The sequence below is a fragment of the Balaenoptera borealis genome, assembly GCF_965194805.1.
Source record: "Balaenoptera borealis genome assembly, chromosome: 4".
In the NCBI taxonomy this organism is placed as follows: Eukaryota; Metazoa; Chordata; class Mammalia; order Artiodactyla; family Balaenopteridae; genus Balaenoptera; species Balaenoptera borealis.
In genome coordinates, this window is record NC_138861.1 from 137118506 (window position 1) to 137138661 (window position 20156).

The following is a 20156-nucleotide window of genomic DNA, read 5'->3' on the forward strand; positions in this document are numbered from 1 at the left end:
GACCTATAGTTCCTCTGAAATCTGTTTTGGCTGCAAACTAAGGAGATAGTGCTGGCAGCTGTACAATGCCCTTATAGCCCGTGAGTCACTTAATTCTAGATTTTCCTTCAGATAAAAGGGACTGAGAGTGGTGGAAGGGGGCAGTGCGGGGCTAACCGACATTAGCTGAATGCCTACTGTGCGCAGGGCGCTGTGGTCTCTCCTAATTGACCAAGGTGAGCATCATCTAGGGTTGCTTTCAAACAGGAGAAAAGAGGCAGACATGGAATCCACACAGGTAGCATTGAGGACAGCCACTGATAGCTGAGTAAAGGTTGCAGTGATGTCAAAGGAAATGAGGCTCTAGAGATCTCTGTTTGTCATAATAAATAAGAGGCATCTGACAGCCTCAAACAGCTTTCAAAGAGTTTCTGCTAAAGGTATCTTAGGGTTTATCGGAGAAAACCATAATTCAAAAAGAGCCATGTACCACAATGTTCATTGCAGCTGTATTTACAATAGCCAGGACATGGAAGCAACCTAAGTGTCCATCAACAGATGAATGGATAAAGAAGATGTGGCACAATGGAATATTACTCAGCCATAAAAAAGGAACGAAACTGAATTATTTGTGGTGAGGTGGATGGACCTAGTGTCTGTCATACAGAGTGAAGTAAGTCAGAAAGAGAAAAACAAATACCGTATGCTAACACATATATATGGAATCTAAAAAGAAAAAAAAAATGTTTTGAAGAACCTAGGGGCGGGACAGGAATAAAGACACAGATGTAGAGAATGGACTTGAGGACATGGGGAGGGGGAAGGGTAAGCCAGGACGAAGTGAGAGAGTGGCATGGATATATATACACTATCTAATGTGAAATAGATAGCTAGTGGGAAGCAGCTGCATAGCACCGGGAGATCAGTTCGGTGCTTTGTGTCCACCTAGAGGGATGGGATAGGGAGGGTGGGAGGGAGATGCAAGAGGGAGGGGATATGGGGATATATGTATACGTATAGCTGATTCACTTTGTGATACAGCAGAAACTAACACACCATTGTAAAGCAATTATACTCCAATAAAAATGTTTAAAAAAGAAGTTAAAAAAAAAGGTATCTTAGGGTTTACAAAAAAGAAACATTGTTCTCTTAAGAAAGATCTGGTTTCTGGGGAAATGGATTATAAAATAAAATTGCGGGTCTTTTTTCCCCCTGATAAAAGGGCTTAGAGACTTTTAGGGCCCAAATTTAGCTCCTGGTAAAGTTTCTTCTGTTCTGAGTAGATTTCATTCAATGAAAGTGAAATTTCTGATGGTCATAAGATGGACATACTTCCAGGTATTTCCTGTGCCGGATTCCTTGATGGAGCTCTCATAGATAGGTCAGTTGCAGAAGTATATATGTTTGCAGCCACACTACTATGTATGCCGGCATCACTCTTCTGAGGGAATGCTAAGTATAATTAATCAAGTCATCGGGCTTGATGTAGAACAGATTCTGAAGATGATATGAGAGGACACTGGTGGCCCAATAATAGGTTCTGAACCTATGTTTTCCAGGATAATTTTTTAAAATGTAGTTGTGTCTTTCCTTAAAAATGTAAAATAAAACTACCTTTGTTCTGTTTTATTTTCATATCAATAGTACACATAGAATTTCCCAATGCCAAAATAGAACACGGTGCGATAGAATGCACGCAGGCTGGTAGAATGAATGAAACACCATTCTCCAAGAAGAAGCAACCTACTAGGGTTGCCATATGGCTTGAATTATATTAGCGTATCCCTCTTTAAAAAAAAAAAAAAATGTATTGGGTAAGAATTTGTGAGTGTTACTGAATTTTTCTTTTTTTTTTTTTTTTGCTCCTTTTTGGTTTGTTTATATTGCTGTAAATATTCTTGCAGAGCAATTGCAACTCTTCTCATTGACCATATTCTCTGAGGGCTCATTCTAGGAAACTGCTATTTAAGTATTGTGTATTGGTTATGAATTATCCTGTATTGTTCGTGTCTCTTACTGCATTGTCTTTCTTATTGTCAATGGCTGTAAGTACCATGGTTTGTGAATTTGGCTAACAGTGTTTGAAGCAGATGAGATTTTAGCTCACTCCTTGATAGCTGCATTGGCTCAGTCTAAGCTTAAGTCTTATTTTCATTAAAGGAGCAGACATGCTGAGGAAGAAGGTGCTATTTTTACATGGGGACTTTTTCTACTGAAACCACATGATAACACTCTGCTGTTAAAATGATCTCAAGCATGCTGAGTTAGCTGAAGAAACAATATGCTTGTTGCCAAAATCAAGGCAGTACTATTCTGAGCCTCCTCTAAGGTCCTCTAGCTCTCCTTGGTGGTCATGAAGAGGACACTAGGAGAGGAGCTGGTGGAAATATGCAAATTACAGGTGAAGTGGAGGTAACTTACTATTACCTACAAGAGATTATTCAAATTCTTGGTTATTGCCACCAATCATTGAGATATGAAAAGTTTGGTTACTCAGATATTTGCATATCACTATTTGTTGAGCACTGCTTTTATTCTAGATACACACACACAGACACACACACATATGTGTATTTTAAGCAAAACTAGCACAAAACAATACTAAGACTAACTTTAGAACATTAGAAACAGAAGAAGTTTAGGCAGAGGCCCTCCAAATCCAGTCAAAAAATAATGCCTTTATTCTTATTATAGATAACTATGATTCAATATCTATTATATGACAGGAACTGTTCTAAGCATTTTACAAACATTATTTCATTTAGTCCTCACAATATTCTTACAAAGCAGCTATTATCTGCATTTTCAGAAGACAATGCTTCCCTTTCTTTTCTTCCTTCCTTTTCTGATAATAACTGTCACATTACAAGTTATACTCAGTCGGAAAGTGACTGAACTGGGATTCAGGCGTCAGTATAAATATCTAGCTCTGAAGTCTGTGCTCTTTCACCAGGCCATGCCGCATGTCTGAGGATGGCATGTAGAATTAATAAGGAAACTGGCCCTCTATCAACAGTATTTTTATTCTTCACTCTTCCTCCCCCATTTTCAAAAAAATATTAATGAGAATAAGTTATAGCACATCAAAATGGAAAAATAAAAATCTCCCTTCCTGTTAGTCTTCAATTGCTAAATGTAAATGGCTTCCATTGTCTTCAATTACTGGAAGATTCTCTCTTCAGCCACACCAGAATTTGAATCAACTACTTGGTCACAGACAGGTTTTATCCTTGACAGAGAAAATCTTTGGGGAAGCTCCTGAATAGATAAAGATGCTATCATATAGGAATTCACATCACTTCTTCCCTTCTGTCTGCACAGCAGAATTTCTTTTGTGGCCAACATATTGCCCATAACTTTGTGCAGATTTGGGGTCTTGGATAATGAGAGCACTGTAGCTGCTTAACTGGGAAAGCCAGAGTTTATAGCCACGCAGAAGTAAATAGCTCTGGAATATGACAGAGGAAGGGAAGGTGAGACCGAAGTTAGCAGCCTTGGACTTGGGAAGAAAGTGGGGGAGTTTGCAGAAAGAGGATATAAAGATTTGGGAAGTAGCTTCCGCATATATGAGAAATGAAGAGAGAATTATAGAGAGAAATATTTAAGACATTTACTGAATTGTATTAATAAAATCCCAACTCCAGAGCCATTTTCCTAAAAAAATCTACAAAAAGATATTAACTGATGTTCAATTATTTTTGGAGACTGGACTAAAGTTTCCTTGCTAAGACTGGACCACAATGTAGATGGACTTTATATGGACTTTATATACTCTCATAGAACCATGAGATGTTGAGCATGTTTGTGAAGATACCAGTAAAAAAAAAAAAAAAAAAAAAAAAAAAAGTTATGGATTTAATATGAAAGCCTGGAGTCAGATGTAAGGAATTCTGGCCTTTTAGGAAAGAGGGAACCCACTGGCATTTTGCAGGCTCTATGACTATGCAAAAAAGATTGAATTGACCTACTAGATGTGTATACATGTCCCCTCAAAGACTCCTTGTGACAGTGGGAAGTAGGGAAGAATGAAGGAAGGTGGGTGAAAGCCTTCTGCTTTCTAGAAGGACCTTCTCTCTGGGACTTCTTTTTTAGCAAAAGAAGGGACCTTTACAATTGTTATTAACATTGGCCCAGGACATACACCTGGGATAAAAATAGAGGCATGATAACATTAACAAAACAGTATTTCTCTGACCCCATTCCTCAAACACTTTAGAAAACCCGTCCCCTCTCAAATTCCTCCATAGATTAGCCAAGTGTCTTTAAAGTGTTGTCTTCTAGAGGTCTTAATGAATCCTTTTTCGCCTCCATCATTTTACTCCTCTCTAGCTCTGGCACCCTGTGGTGGTTTTTACTGCAAAAGTCATCAATGTGTCAAAGATTTTATGAAAATTGACCTTCTTCGCACACTTATGTTTAACAAGCATTTTAACAAATGTCCCAGTCTATCTTCGTTCATAGTTAATCAAAGAACAGTTTTGATTTATTTTAATTTCACATGAAGCAACAGGCATATAAATAGTTAGGGAAAGTTTTAAACATAGAGTTAAGTTTAAGAGATTCATAAAAATCTCATTTGGCAATAAATTCCAAAAAATTGCAATAACTTTCAGGTCTTAGTTTCTTTAGGATCATTTCTAATGGTTTTTAAATGTCTCCACAGTCACATATTTCCCACTAAAATATCTTCTCCAGAAAAATTCATCATAGATTTCATTTATATTTGGTAAAAATTTCTAAAGTTTTTCTTCTTAGCAAATATCATAGAAAATGGTTAAATGATAGTAAATGTCCAGTCCTTGGTGAAAATGACAGAAAATTCAAGGAAAATTCAAACATTTCCCTTTTGATATTTGAGATTTCTTTTGATATCTTCTGGCAATATCAGAGCAGCACCTTTGGAAATCTTGATAGCTTATATCTAACAGTTTGAACTTTCATCTGTTGGTTATAATCTAATATTATTTTATATTAAAATTATTTAATAACTAATGAGTAAGTTTTAACAAAACCACAACTTCACAAAAGTTACTTATTTAGGTAACTACTAAATTATATCACTGATGTAATATTTTATTTTCTTGATTTATTAGTTCAAAAACAATTAACAATTTAAAAAGAATACATTTCTATATTTAAAATAGCAAAGTAAAAATATTTCATGTATGAACTAAAATCTGCATTTAACAAAATTACTGCACAAATAAAAGCAAGTGGTCACACTGAATGGCAGAATTGAAGTAACAAGTTCTGTTTCTTCACCTTTAAAGTTGTTGGACTATCATCATTTATTACACATCAAAATTTTAAATACAGGCATATGAAGTACCACAGGACTTACTATCAAAGCAAACATGTGGAGCTGAGTCCACGTGTCCAAGGCTAAGTGGGTAATTGGGAGATCTCCGAATTCATTCCTATACGGACTACAATGTTTATTAAAGAAAATGTAACAAAAATGTGCTAATCTGAAGCTTACTTACATATTAACAGTAACTGCAGCAATTGTTTAGAATTTAGGCCAAAAATTTTTTTTTCAGAGAGGGCAATTTCATCACGGATATTGTTTAGAATTGCTGAGAATAATGCTAATAAAAAGCAGATCAACTCTTAGTTGGTTTTATTATAGTTTTTAAATTCTCTAGACAAGGCTTGCCCTGACTGCCCGCCCAGGGAGGCCTGCTCCATGGCTCTGCCCTTGATAAGTACGCCTGAAGGATTTCTGCAAGGAGGAAACCGCAACGAGCAAAGTGCCGATAATTTTGAAATTAACAACTATAATAAATATTTAAGTGTACATACAACTTTTTATTTAAAGTTTGGGGCTGAGATAGTAATCTAATGATTTAAAAAATCAAAAGAATATTGTTTTCTGATTTTAGGTTATTAGCTAAGTTTTTGTGAGAAGAGTCATTTAAATAGGTATTATAAACACCCTGTGTAGGATTGCAGCAAATGCCCCCTTTCATTTCCGTAAGCATCATTCTCATTGTAAACTGAAGGAGTGGGTCTAGAATTATCTTTCAGTTTCAGGCCCTTTCAAGTCTAACAATCTGTGATATCTATTTTGTTTTTTTGTGAATGAAAGAACAAGCTATCACCCCCACCCCTTCACCTCCCACAGTTCTCCTCCTTACTCCAGACCTCAGGGGTTTGCTTGGAGAGGAGATTAAACTCGCACATCTTTCTGCATTTCTATAATCTCCACAACAGAAAGACATAAGACCTGGGCTAAATAGTAAGGGAAAAAAGCCGTAAATACTAAAGCTTTTTCCGGGTCTTTGTGAGCCTAAGGGTGTCCATGGAGAGGTCAGTTGCTCTGGAATGGATCCCATTTCTTATGCAGTGGTAGGTCTCAGGGTACAGTTTGAGGAAAAACAAAGGGAACTGACATTGCTCTGCATTAAAATATCAATGAAAGCTATCTTCTTCATGGGAAGAAGCAGTTCTGAAATTATGTTGCAGAGGAAAAAATGGATCTTGACTCTATTGTTTCTGAAAATTAGTTTTTGTCCTTGGAAAATGTAGTGCATGCGTGTGTGTGTGTGTGTGTGTGTGTGTGTGTGTGTGTGTGTGGTGCAACAGACACCCAGTAGACTACTGGAGGGGATGTGAAAGTGTATTTTCACCTCACACGTCATACTGGAGGGAAAACTTGAGGTGGTTCAAATCTGGAGTGAGTGCCAAAGCCCTCCTTCAACTCTCCTGCTGAAGGCACTTCCATACTGCTCTTGACAGAGTAACTCACACTTTAGAAAATATACTGCTGGAGATTGCTAGCTCCTCCTGATTGCCTGGAGGCCAGGAGAAGAGAGGTGAATCCTAGGGTAAGACCGGATCCTAGAGGTGTAACTGTCTTCTTTCTCCTCCTCCTCCTTATTTTTCAATTAATGTACACACAAAAAGATGGAATGGATTAATGAAGCTCCATGTTCCCATCACCTGTTCACAACCTTTGCTAAACTTACCTCATCCTCCCACCTCACAGATACAACCTTAAAGCAAATCCCAGGCAGATATGATTTCAATCTCAACTTAATGATTCCCCTTTTTTTTACATGACCGTAATACTCTTATCTTACCTTAAAAAAATTAATAATTCCTCAAACCATCAAATATCTACTCAGTGTTCACAATGTTCACATTTTCAATTGTCCCATGACTGTTTTTTTCATTTTTAATGTGTTTGTTTGAATCAGTTTATATGATGTGAATAGTTGATCTTTCTTATTTTATTTTCTAGGCTACACTCTCATCTTTTCTTCCCTGTTGGGGTGGAGTTTTCTTAAAGGAAGGTAGATGTTTGCATTGAGGAAGTATACATAAAAATAATGATGTCTAATAATTATGGATGTAGTAATAATAATTACTTGACAACAACATGTATTTGTATCCATGCTATATGAAGTACTTAATACATATTAACTCATTTAATCCTCACAACAGCTCAGTGGGTTAGGAACTACTATTTACCAATTTTGCAGTTGAGAAACTGGGGCAGACAGGTTCAGTAACTTGCCATAGGACACATACCTTGTAAGTAGTGGAGTCAGGATTTGAATCCAGCTTTTAATCACATGCTGCTTATTTTTTTTTAAATTAGCAATTATCCTCCTAGAGGGGCATTTAAATAATTTTGAATTTTTACAATGATAAATAACATACTTTACATAATATTTGTCCATAATGCTGATTCTTTCTCTTTTTTTTTTTTGAGTTTCATTTTATTTTTTTTATACAGCAGGTTCTTATTAGTTATCTATTTTATACACATCAGTGTATACATGTCAATCCCAATCGCGCAATTCATCCCACCACCACCACCACCCACGCCCCCCGCCGCTGTCCCCCCTTGGTGTCCATATGTTTGTTCTCTATATCTGTGTCTCAATTTCTGCCCTGCAAACCGGTTCATCTGTACCATTTTTCTAGGTTCCACATAAATGCATTAATATACGTTATTTGTTTTTCTCTTTCTGACTTCACTCTGTATGACAGTCTCTAGATCCATCCATGTCTCTACAAATGACCTAATTTCATTCCTTTATATGGCTGAGTATTATTCCATTGTATATATGTACCACATCTTCTTTATCCATTCATCTGTCGATGGGCATTTAGGTTGCTTCCATGACCTGGCTATTGTAAATAGTACTGCAGTGAACATTGGGGTGCATGTGTCTTTTTGAATAACGGTTTTCTCTGGGTATATGTCCAGTAGTGGGATTGCTGGGTCATATGGTAATTCTATTTTTAGTTTTTTAAGGAACATCCATACTGTTCTCTGTAGTGGCTGTATCAATTTACATTCCCACCAGCAGTGCAAGAGGGTCCCCTTTCTCCACACCCTCTCCAGCATTTGTTGTTTGTAGATTTTCTGTTGATGACCATTCTAACTGGTATGAGGTGATACCTCATTGTAGTTTTGATTTGCATTTCTCTAATAATTAGTGATGTTGAGCAGCTTTTCATGTGCCTCTTGGCCATCTGTATGTCTTCATTGGAGAAATGTCTATTTAGTCTTCTGCCCATTTGTTGATTGGGTTGTTTGTTTTTTTAATATTGAGCTGCATTGAGCTGTTTGTATATTTTGGAGATTAATCCTTTGTCCCTTGATTCGTTTGCAAATATTTTCTCCCATTCTGAAGGTTGTCTTTTCATCTTGTTTCTAGTTTCCTTTGCTGTGCAAAAGCTTTTAAGTTTCATTAGATCGCATTTGTTAATTTTTGTTTTTATTTCCATAACTCTAGGAGGTGGTCAAAAAAGATCTTGCTCTGATTTATGTCAAGGAGTGTTCTTCCTATGTTTTCCTCTAAGAGTTTTATAGTGTCCAGTCTTACATTTAAGTCTTTGATCCATTTTGAGTTTATTTTTGTGTATGGTGTTAGGGAGTGTTCTAATTTCATTCTTTTACATGTAGCTGTCCAGTTTTCCCAGCACCACTTATTGAACTAGCTGTCTTTTCTCCATTGTATATCCTTCCCTCCTTTATCATAGATTAGTTGACCATGGGTGCATGGGTTTACCTCTGGGCTTTCTATCCTGTTCCATTGATCTATATTTCTGTTTTTGTGCCAGTACCACATTGTCTTGATTACTGCAGCTTTGTAGTATAGTCTAAAGTCAGGGAGTCTGATTCCTCCAGCTCCGTTTTTTTCCCTCAAGATTGCTTTGGCTATTCGGGGTCTTTTGTGTCTCCATACAAATTTTAAGATTTTTTTGTTCTAGTTCTGTAAAAAATGCCATTGGTACTTTGATAGGGATTGCATTGAATCTGTAGACTGCTATGGGTAGTAGAGTAATTTTCACAATGTTGATTCTTCCAATCCAAGAACATGGTATATCTCTCCATTTGTTTGTAACGTCTTTAATTTCTTTCATAAGTGTCTTATAGTTTTCTGCATACAGGTCTTTTGTCTCCTTAGGTAGGTTTATTCCTAGGTATTTTATTCTTTTTGTTGCAGTGGTAAATGGGAGTGCTTCCTTAATTTCTCTTTCAGATTTTTCATCATTAGTGCATAGGAATGCAAGAGACTTTGCTGCATTAATTTTGTATCCTGCTACTTTACCAAGTTCATTGATTAGCTCTCGTAGTTTTCTGGTAACATCTGTAGTATTCTCTATGTATAGTATCATGTCATCTGAAAACAGTGACAGTTTTACTTCTTCTCCAATTTGTATTCCTTTTATTTCTTTTTCTTCTCTGTATTCCTTTTATTTCTTTTTCTTCTCTTTTCAACATAGTTTCTCCAAAACTATGTTGAATAATAGTGGTGAGAGTGGACATCCTTTTCTTGTTCCTGATCTTAGAGGAAATGCTTTCAGTTTTTCACCATTGAGAACGATGTTGGCTCTGGGTTTGTCGTATATGGCCTTTATTATGTTGAGATGCGTTCCCTCTATGCCCACTTTCTGGAGAGTTTTTATCATAAATGGGTGTTGAATTTTGTCAAAAGATTTTTCTGCATCTATTGGGATGATTATTTGGTTTTTCTCCTTCAATTTGTTAATATGGTTTATCACATTGATTGATTTGCGTATATTGAAGAATCCTTGCATTCCTGGGATAAACCCCACTTGAACATGGTATATGATCCTTTTAATGTGCTGCTGGATTCTCTTTGCTAGTATTTTGTTGAGGATTTTTGCCTCTATGTCCATCAGTGATATTGGCCTGTAGTTTTCTTTCTTTGTGACATCTTTGTCTAGTTTTGATATCAGCATGATGGTGGCCTCGTAGAATGAGTTTGGGAGTGTTCCTCCCTCTTCTATATTTTGGAAGAGTTTGAGGATAGGTGTTTGCTCTTCTCTAAATGTTTGATAGAATTCACCTGTGAAGACATCTGGTCCTGGGCTTTTGTTTTCTGGAAGATTTTAAGTCACAGTTTCAATTTCATTACTTGTGATTTTTTGTTCATATTTTCTATTTCTTCCTGGTTCAGTCTTAGAAGATTATACCTTTGTAAGAATTTGTCCATTTCTTCCAGGTTGTCCATTTTATTGGCATGATTTTCTTATAGTAGTCTCTTATAATGCTTTCTATTTCTGTGGTGTCTGTTGTAACTTCTCCTTTTTCATTTCTAATTTTATTGATTTGAGTCCTCTCCCTCTTTTTCTTGATGAGTCTGGCTAAAGGTTTATCAATTTTGTTTATCTTCTCAAAGAACCAGCTTTTAGTTTTATTGATCTTTGCTATGTTTTCTTTGTTTCTATTTCATTTATTTCTGCTCTGATCTTTATGATTTCTTTCCTTCTGCTAAGGAAAGAAATTTGTTTGTAGTTCCTTTAGGTGTAAAGTTAGATTGTTTATTTGAGATTTTTCTTGTTTCTTGAGGTAGGCTTGTATAGCTATAAACTTCCCTCTTAGAACTGCTTTTGCAGCATCCCATGGGTTTTGGATCATCGTGTTTTCATTGTCATTTGTCTCTAAGTATTTTTTGATTTCCTCTTTGATTTCTTCAGTGATCTCTTGGTTATTCAGTAAAGTATTGTTTAGCCTCCATGTGTTTGTGTTTCTTACATTTTCCCCCGTGTAATTGATTTCTAATCTCACAGTATTGTGGTCAGAAAAGATGCTTGATATGATTTCAATTTTCTTAAATTTACCGAGGCTTGATTTCTGACCCAAGATGTGATCTATCCTGGAGAATGTTCCATGTACACTTGAGAAGATAGTGTAATCTGCTGTTTTCAGGTGGAATGTCCTATAAATATCAATTAAATCTATGTGGTCTATTGTGTCATTTAAAGCTTGTGTTTCCTTATTAATTTTCTGTGTGGATGATCTGTCTATTGGTGTAAGTGAGGTGTTAAAGTCCCCCACTATTATTGTGTTACTGTAGATTTCCTCTTTTATAGATGTTAGCATTTGCCTTATGTATTGAGGTGCTCCTATGCTGGGTGCATATATATCTATAATTGTTATGTCTTCTTCTTGGATTGATCCCTTGATCATTATGTAGTGTCCTTCCTTGTCTCTTGTAACAGTCTTTATTTTAAAGTCTATTTTATCTGATATGGGTATTGCTACTCCAGCTTTCTTTTGATTTCCATTTGCATGGAATATCTTTTTCCATCCCCTCACTTTCAGTCTGTATGTGTCCCTATGTCTGAAGTGGGTCTCTTGTAGACAGCATGTATGTGGGTCTTGTTTTTGTATCCATTCAGCAGCCTGTGTCTTTTGGTTGGAGCATTTAATCCATTCACGTTTAAGGTAATTATCGATATGTATGTTCTTATTACTATATTCTTAATTGTTTTGGGTTTGTTTTTGTAGTTCCTTTTCTTCTCCTGTGTTTCCCACTTGGAGACATTCCTTTAGCATTTGTTGTAGAGATGGTTTGGTGGTGTTGAATTCTCTTAGTTTTTGCTTGTCTGTAAATCTTTTGATTTCTCCATCGAATCTTAATGAGGTCCTTGCTGGGTAGAGTAATCTTGGTTGTAGGTTCTTCCCTTTCATCACTTTAAATATATCGTGCCACTCCCTTCTGGCTTGTAGAGTTCCTGCTGAGAAATCAGCTGTTAACCTTATGGGAGTTCCCTTGTATGTTTTTTTTTTTTTTCCCTTGTTGCTTTTAATACTTTTTCTTTGTATTTAATTTTTGTCAATTTGATTACTCTGTGTCTCAGCATGTTTCTCCTTGGGTTTATCCTGCCTGGGACTCTCTGTGCTTCCTCGACTTGGGTGCTATTTCCTTTCCCATGTTGGGGAAGTTTTTGACTATAATCTCTTCAAAAATTTTCTCGGGTCCTTACTCTCTTCTTCTGGAACCCCTATAATGCGAATGTTGGTGCATTTGATGTTGTCCCAGAGGTCTCTTAAGCTGTCTTCATTTCTTTTCATTTTTTTTTTCTTTATTCTGTTCTGCATCAGTGAATTCCACCATTCTGTCTCCCAGGTCACTTATCTATTCTTCTGCCTCAGTTATTCTGCTATTGATTCCTTCTAGTGTGTTTTTCATTTCAGTTATTGTATTGTTCATCTCTGTTTGTTTGTTCTTTAATTCTTCTAGGCGTTTGTTTTTTAATTCTTCCAGGTCTTTGTTAAACATTTCCTGCATCTTCTCCATCTTTGCCTCTATTCTTTTTCTGAGATCCTGGATCATCTTCACTATCATTATTCTGAATTCTTTTTCTGGAAGGTTGCCTATCTCCACTTCATTTAATTGTTTTTCTGGGGTTTTATCTTGTTCCTTCATCTGGTACATAGCCCTCTGCCTTTTCATTTTGTCTCTCTTTCTGTGAATGTGGTTTTCGTTCCTCAGGCTGCAGGATTGTAGTTCTTCTTGCTTCTGCTGTCTGCCCTCTGGTGGATGAGGCTATCTAAGAGGCTTGTCCACATGCTGCTTCTTAACAGCTAATGATTATCTAGCACTTACTAGTGTCAGGCACTTTTCTAAGTGCTTTACTTGATTTAACGCATTTCAACCTCACAACATCCCTGTGAGGGCAGTATGATCATGGTCCCCATTTCATAGATGGCTAAGTCAAGACACAGAGAGTTTAGACATGAGAAGTGTCTAAGGAAAAGCAGCTCTCAGATGGACAACTCAGGGGCGGACTCAGGAGACTACTCGCCCTTGCCCCAAAATCCTAAAGGAGGAGGCCCTTGAAGGGGGGTGGCAGAGGCTGATATGTGTGTTACGTCCTTTGTTGCCCTCTAAGTTCACCTTTGTAAATACTTGGTCTCTTCCTCCTGCAGACACTACACCATTCAGACACTTAAGAAAAACTTTAAAAACCATGCCATCACTCTTAATAATGTTCTCTACTTAAGTCTATTCTAAACATGAGTTCAAGACATTTGGAAATGACTTTACACTCTTTAGCCCTGGAGGCCAGTTACTGCCCAGCTATGAGATGCTTCAAAGAATAACACTGCTTCCACAGAGCCCAGCTCAAAAGCCCATCACTGTTCCATACACTGTACTTTCTTCCATCCTTTCTCTCCACTTTTCTCTTGCATTTTCGGTACTTGTAAAGACTTCTGTGGGCAGGCAGTGGCTGCACTTAAGTACTTAGAAGTTCTGCAAATTCAGGTATAGTCCAAGCAAACCTCAGACATTGAATTACATTATAGGCAGAATAGTTGAGAGAGAGAGAGGGAGAGAGCCCTACCCACTTTAGAGGCAGAGATTTGTTTCACTTCTGGGAATGGGTCTCCTTTAACAGATGCTGGAAAAAAAATCTGGGGCCTCCTAGGGAAAAAACATTATTAATGGCTGCTGGAAAGAATTAATACATATTTAATTGAGGTTGGAGTTGTTAAAAGAGTTTTTTTTAATTAAAATCAAGATTCTCATACAAATATGAAGTGAGCAATGGCAAAGATTTTATTGAAATTTTTCATTTATGAGGAAACCAGTAAGATGTTACAACCAATTTAAAGAAAAAAATCTGAAGAACAAACACTTATATACAGGCAATGGGGAATGAGAAAATGAAACTGCTAATAGATGTGAAAACTTTATAGGCCAATAAACGGTAGTTGTTGGAATCTTCTTTTCAGCAAGGGAAAATAAAATGTATCTCTATAAGACAAAATTCATTTGCATCTCTGTGGATAAGAATCACTTGTATTACTATCAGCTTTCTACAATTTACAGAGTTGTAAAGTAGCCTAGTCAAAGGCAATAAAAGGAACAGATCCCTATAAAATCAGATAAGCTCCAAAGGTCTTCTATATAATGCACTGGAAGGACATCCAGTAATCTTCTGCCCATTTCAAAGTCTTTCACAAATTTTCCTAACAGATCCATAAGTAAAAACTTATTTATCAAGTAGAGCAACCAGGCAAGGTGATTTTTTGAATAGACTCCTTAAAACAGAAATGATATTCATAGAGGATCTCTGTTAGACTGTTACCACTCTCCTGCTCTATCTCCCTTTTCTGCTAAGTTGTTTCTTTCTTCTTTTTTTTTTGTAATAAATTTATTTGTTTATTTATTTTGGGCTGCACTGGGTCTTCATTGCTGCATGCAGGCTTTCTCTAGTTGCGGCGAGCAGGGGCTGCTCTTTGTTGCGGTGCATAGACTTCTCATTGCAGTGGCTTCTCTTGTTGCAGAGCATGGGCTCTAGGCATGTGGGCTTTAGTAGTTGTGGCTCGCGGGCTCTAGAGCACAGGCTCAGTAGTTGTGACGCACAGGCTTAGTTGCTCTGTGATATGTGGGATCTTCCCGGAGCAGGGCTCAAACCCATGTCCCCTGCATTGGCAAGCGGATTCTTAACCACTGCACCACCAGGGAAGCCTCTGTCTCTTTCTTTTAAGCTGACATAGTGGAAGATTTGTTACTGGAGTAAGGTAGAAAACTTTAACACTGTATCCAAAAAGTTTGACTTAAGAAAAGTGAGTAACTATCACATCCTTGTTGGCAGGTGGTTTACTCCTAACACTTTCAAACTGTCTACGGAAAGCTGATTACATACCCACCTGTTGCCTGCAATGTAGTCTCAAAATTAGGTAAACTGAGGGCAGTTTCTCAGCATACTTTATGTTCATTAAATTGCTCTGACATTTGCTATACCCAACTTTAAGATAAAAATATTGGCCAGTGGACAGTTTACTGGTCTAGAAAGCTCACTCTCTCTTCCTTCCTGTTTTAATGGCAGAGGCCATAATTGGGATGTAAAATGTAACCCCTAAAGTAAGTTTCACATGTTAACTCTTCCCAGGCTCCAGGATCTAGATATGCTTGGCGCATTGTTCTGTCTTGCTGGCTCAGCCCTTCAGTTGTGCCAGTCATTACCTGTCCTCTCACACTCATCTGGATCTTCTTTTCATATCTGGAGCCAGAAATTTTCAGGATCACACTGTTAGAGCCTCCAGGAATTTCCCTTGGCTTGGGGGCAAGAGATCATGACCACCAGCAGCCAAATATCAAAGGCCAAGTAGGGATGATTAGCCAAACAAAAGTGAGCATAAGATATTGAAACTTCAAATAGCAGCATAGGAACAGCCTGCTGGAAATAATTCTCAAGTGAGAGTACAATGACATACTATCCCTCTCACAAAATTGGAAAATACTAAAACATAGTAAAATATCCAGTGGCAATGAAGGTATGGTCAGTGGGTGTGTATCTTGGTAAAGACAATTGGGAAATTGAATGGCTCCATGACCAAGAGCCTTAGAACTTCGTTACCTCTTGATCCACCAAGTCCTCTTCTGGGGATAATTCAAAATATAGTGAAAAGTTTATGCACAAAAAGGTGTATTTCAGTATTATTTATAATAAAAAGTGAAAAGCGACCTAAATTTAACAATAAAGATTGATAATAGTTTTTTTGTGTATATTTTGAACTAAGATGTAGGTATTTAAATAATGAAGAGCTTAAAACACAGGAAAATGTGTGATAATGGAATTTTAAAAACAGTTTTTACTGTGGAAAAATATCAAACAGACAAAAAAGTAGAGAAACTAGCATGATGAACCCGCATGTACCCATCACACTGCTTAACGATTATCAATACAAAGCAAATTCATTTCATCTACCCTATTCACTTTCCTGCCCATATTGTTTGAAGCCAATCTGAGACATCAATCATTTCATATGAAAATGTTTCAGCATGTACCTCTAAGAGAATAGAATTCATTAAAAAAGCACACTTGCCATCTAAAAATAATATACCCATCAGAAAATAGAGCATTAAAAAATCCAACATTCCAAGCAAATAACCACGATTATTATATGTTCCTGTTCTTGTTCCACTGGGTCTTAGGTTAGCAATCTGAGTTCACAAAGTTATCAGCTTCAGGGCCAAAAAACAAGTCCTGGAAATCCTCAGAACCTTGGTACAGTCTGAAAGTTGTCTAAGGGCTGTCAGCTCAGAAGTCTGTATTCTGAGTCCATTCCTTGAAGTATCAGTAGTTAGGAGTACCCAGTACAGTCCTTTCCTTGAGGCTCTAAGACTTTTTTGTTAAAGATCCAATCCAATATCTGGCTTGTAACTTATAGCAGAGCCTTCAGGCAAGCATGAAAGAAAAGCAGAAGTGACCTCTAAGACTGAATGGCTGTGGTTAATTTATTACAGTTACCTGCAGTATCAGAATGGAGGAGAACAAAGTTGTCTAATATGTGCATGTTTCATAAGGGTTTGATCAATGTTTCCCCTGAGGATAAGAACATATTGTGGACAGCAAGGGCAGTGCCAAATCTTAATGACCTCCCTGTAAATTGTACTATCTCTGAAATATTTATATTAATAACATTTTACCTCTATAAACTTAACTTGGGGAAGGCTGAGCACCCCTTCTGATTGGGCAACTCTTCCAGTGGTACTCTCACAGTAGTATTGAACTTATTAAAAAATATCATGCTACCCAACAAACCTAATTACTTCTAACATTCTGTTTTCATAAGGTAAGAGAACAAATCTTTGTAATTTTCCAGAGGTTCTTTGGGAATCTCCAAGATAGTTTTCTGAGAATTTTATTTTTTTCTGAATTTAGAGTCTGATTTTGGGAAGGCAAAAGCAACAGATTTAATAGAGGAGACTTGGTCCATGATTAAAATAGGATCATGGACGTTTGAGAAAGAACGATTACTTACCTAATCATTAAAGCAACAATATAATATTTAAAATAGACATAGAAGTAGGTAAAACAATTTTAAGCAATGTTGGCTCTTTCATATGTGAAGAGACTTTGTTCTTTGTTCTTAAAAAAATAATCACAGACATGATAAAATCAACACAAAGTACAGAAAATTATTCTGGTGCAATATAAATCTCTGCTATCTGAATGAATTATACAAAAGGTAAATAATAACTGATTATGACCCCTTGTTAGGAGCTCTAGTATAAATTTAACATTTTAATAGTGAGAAAGCCAAATTCTATTTTTGCATTAATTCAATATTTGGCAATAAAGAATTCCAAGTTCTTTTTCAAAAAATTATCTTTTGAGTAAACCCATCAAAACAGAGAGAACTTTGCCAAAATTTGAACATATTTCATTGCTTCTTTTTAGAAAAACCACAACAAATATGGTTTACTTTCAGTAAACCTTTTACTATTTTCTGTCTCCGTTCAGGTGTTGTCTTTCCCTATCCTGTTTCATGTTCTGGAACAGATATTTTCCTTTAGAATAAATCTACTTGCTTTTTCTTTGAAAAACCAAACAAATTCCTTTACAAACATTATTGTTCTTATCTTCATTATTGTTTATACCATTGTCGCTATTGTTCTTAGTACGGTCTTACTACCTATATTAACTATAACTTTTAAACAAACTAACCTCCATTTCACAGAGAAAACTGAGCGATGGGTAATTGATAATTGAGTGCTATATACAAGCACAAATGAACATATTCATTAACATGATCCAAAGTATGCTACTCCGTAACATGGTAATAATAAACAAAGATATATATATTTATTTAAACTATGTTTAGTAATCAGTGTTTTAGCAGTCTTAGAGATTATCTAGGTATCCAGAGATTATTCATTAATTGATTTAATATTTTAAGGTTAAGAATCTTAAAAATTATATTTTATCTAACATACTATAGATCATAATGATTGGTGATATCAAAAAGATTGTCAAAATTACAAATCAATTTGGTTAGACACATAATTTTACATTTTTCATAATTCTTAACATTATTAATAGTAATACTAACTTATTTCTTAAATAAACCAGTAGAGGGAGATTGGTATTGACACATATACACTATTGTACTATGTATAAAATAGACAACTGAGGGGAACATACTGTATAACACAGGGAGCTCTAATTAAAACACTGTGGTGTCCTAAATGGGAGGGAAATCCGAAAGGGAGGGGATATATGTATATGTAAGGCTGATTCATTTTGCTGTGCAGTAGAAGCTAACACAACATTGTAAAGCAACTATACTCCAATAAAAATTAATTAAAAAAATAAAATAAATCAGTAGAGGAAGTTGAGGACACTCAGAAAACAAACTTAGATCTTCTAAAAAATAAAATGTACAAATATATTATATTTACTACTAATACCAGAGGGAAAAGATATAGATTTTTTTATTGAACCAAAATTATAAGCTAGTGTGATTTATCTAAAGAGTCACCTTAATTGTGTGAATTTAGATTATTATGAATTTTATATTATGCATATATATTTAGATTATCATATAAAATGCTTCTCAGCACTTTATGAAATACTTTTTTTGCTAAAAGGCTAGAACATTTAGAGTATACTAATACTTCAATTATTTTCTAGGAATTCCGGAGATACTAGATTTATGTAAACATACTATAAGTATAAATAATTGCCTTATTCTATAAGTCAATCAGAACAGAGTTCCTTAATTTAAAAGACCTTGGAGACCTTCAAGATGGTGGAGGAGTAAGACGTGGAAATCACCATCCTCCCCACAAATACATCAGAAATACATCTACATGTGGAACAACTCCTACAGAACACCTACTGAATGCTGGCAGAAGACCTCAGACTTCCCAAAAGGCAAGAAACCCCCCACGTACCAGGGTAGGGCAAAAGAAAAAATAAAAAACAGAGACAAAAGAATAGTGACGGGACCTACACGTCTGGGAGGAAGCTATGAAAGAGGAAAAGTTTCCACACACTAGGAAGCCCCTTCACTGGTGGAGATGGGGGTGGCGGGGGTGGGGGGGAAGCTTCAGAGCCACGGAGGAGACCGCAGCAACAGAGGTGCAGAGGGCAAAGCTGAGAGATTCCCGCACAGAGGATCGGTGCCGGCCAGCACTCACCAGCCTGAGAGGCTTGTCTGCTCACCCGCCAGGACTGGGTGGGGGCTGGGAGCCAAGGCTCGGGCTTTGGAGGTCAGATCCCAGGGAGAGGAATGGGGTTGGCTGCGTGAACACAGCCTGAAGGGGGCTAGTGCACCACGGCTAGCCAGGAGGGAGTCTGGGAAAAAGTCTGGAACTCCCTAAGAGGCAAGAGACCATTGTTTTGGGGTGCGCAAGGAGAGGGGATTCAGAGTACCACCTCAACGAGCTCCAGAGATGGGCGCGGGCCGTGGCTGTCAGCCTGGACACCAGAGACGGGCATGAAATGCTAAGGCTGCTGCTGCAGCCGCCAAGAAGGCTGTGTGCAAGCACAGGTCACTATCCACACCTCCCCTCCTGGAAGCCTGTGCACCCGCCACTGCCAGGGTCCCGTGATCCAGGGACAACTACCCCAGGAGAACACATGGCACACCTCAGGCTGGTGCAACTGTCACGCTGGCCTCTGCTGCCGCAGGCTCGCCCCGCATTCCGTACCCCTCCCTCCCCACTGCCTGAGTGAGCCAGAGCCCCCTAATCAGCTGCTACTTTAACCACCTCCTGTCTGAGAGAAGAACAGATGCCCTCAGGTGACCTACACGAAGAGGCAGGGCCAAATCCAAAGCTGAACCCCAGGAGCTGTGCGAACAAAGAATAGAAAGGGAAATTTCACCCAGCAGCCACAGGAGCAGCAAATTAAATCTCCACAATGAATTTGATGTACCCTGCATCTTTGGAATACCTGAATAGACAATGAATCATCCCAAAATTGAGGTGGTGGACTTTGGGAGTAACTGTAGTCTTGGGGTTTGCTTTCTGCATCTAATTTGTTTCTAGATTTATGTTTATTTTAGTTTAGTATTTAGTGTTTATTATGATTGGTAGATTAGTTTATTGATTTGGTTGCTCTCTTCCTCCTTTTTTTTTAATATATACATATATATTTTTTTCCCT

General features: G+C 37.1%; 1 protein-coding gene across 1 annotated transcript in view; it reads right to left on the reverse strand.

Annotated features, from left to right (window-relative positions):
* Positions 1-1607: 1607 nt before the first annotated feature.
* Positions 1608-20156, reverse strand: part of LOC309627643 (sodium channel and clathrin linker 1-like) — a 224099-nt gene continuing 205550 nt past the window's right edge. Inside the window, exon 12 of the mRNA XM_082389786.1 lies at positions 1608-9832. The gene's annotated coding sequence lies outside the window, so the exon portion shown is untranslated. The remainder of the gene's footprint in view (positions 9833-20156) is intronic.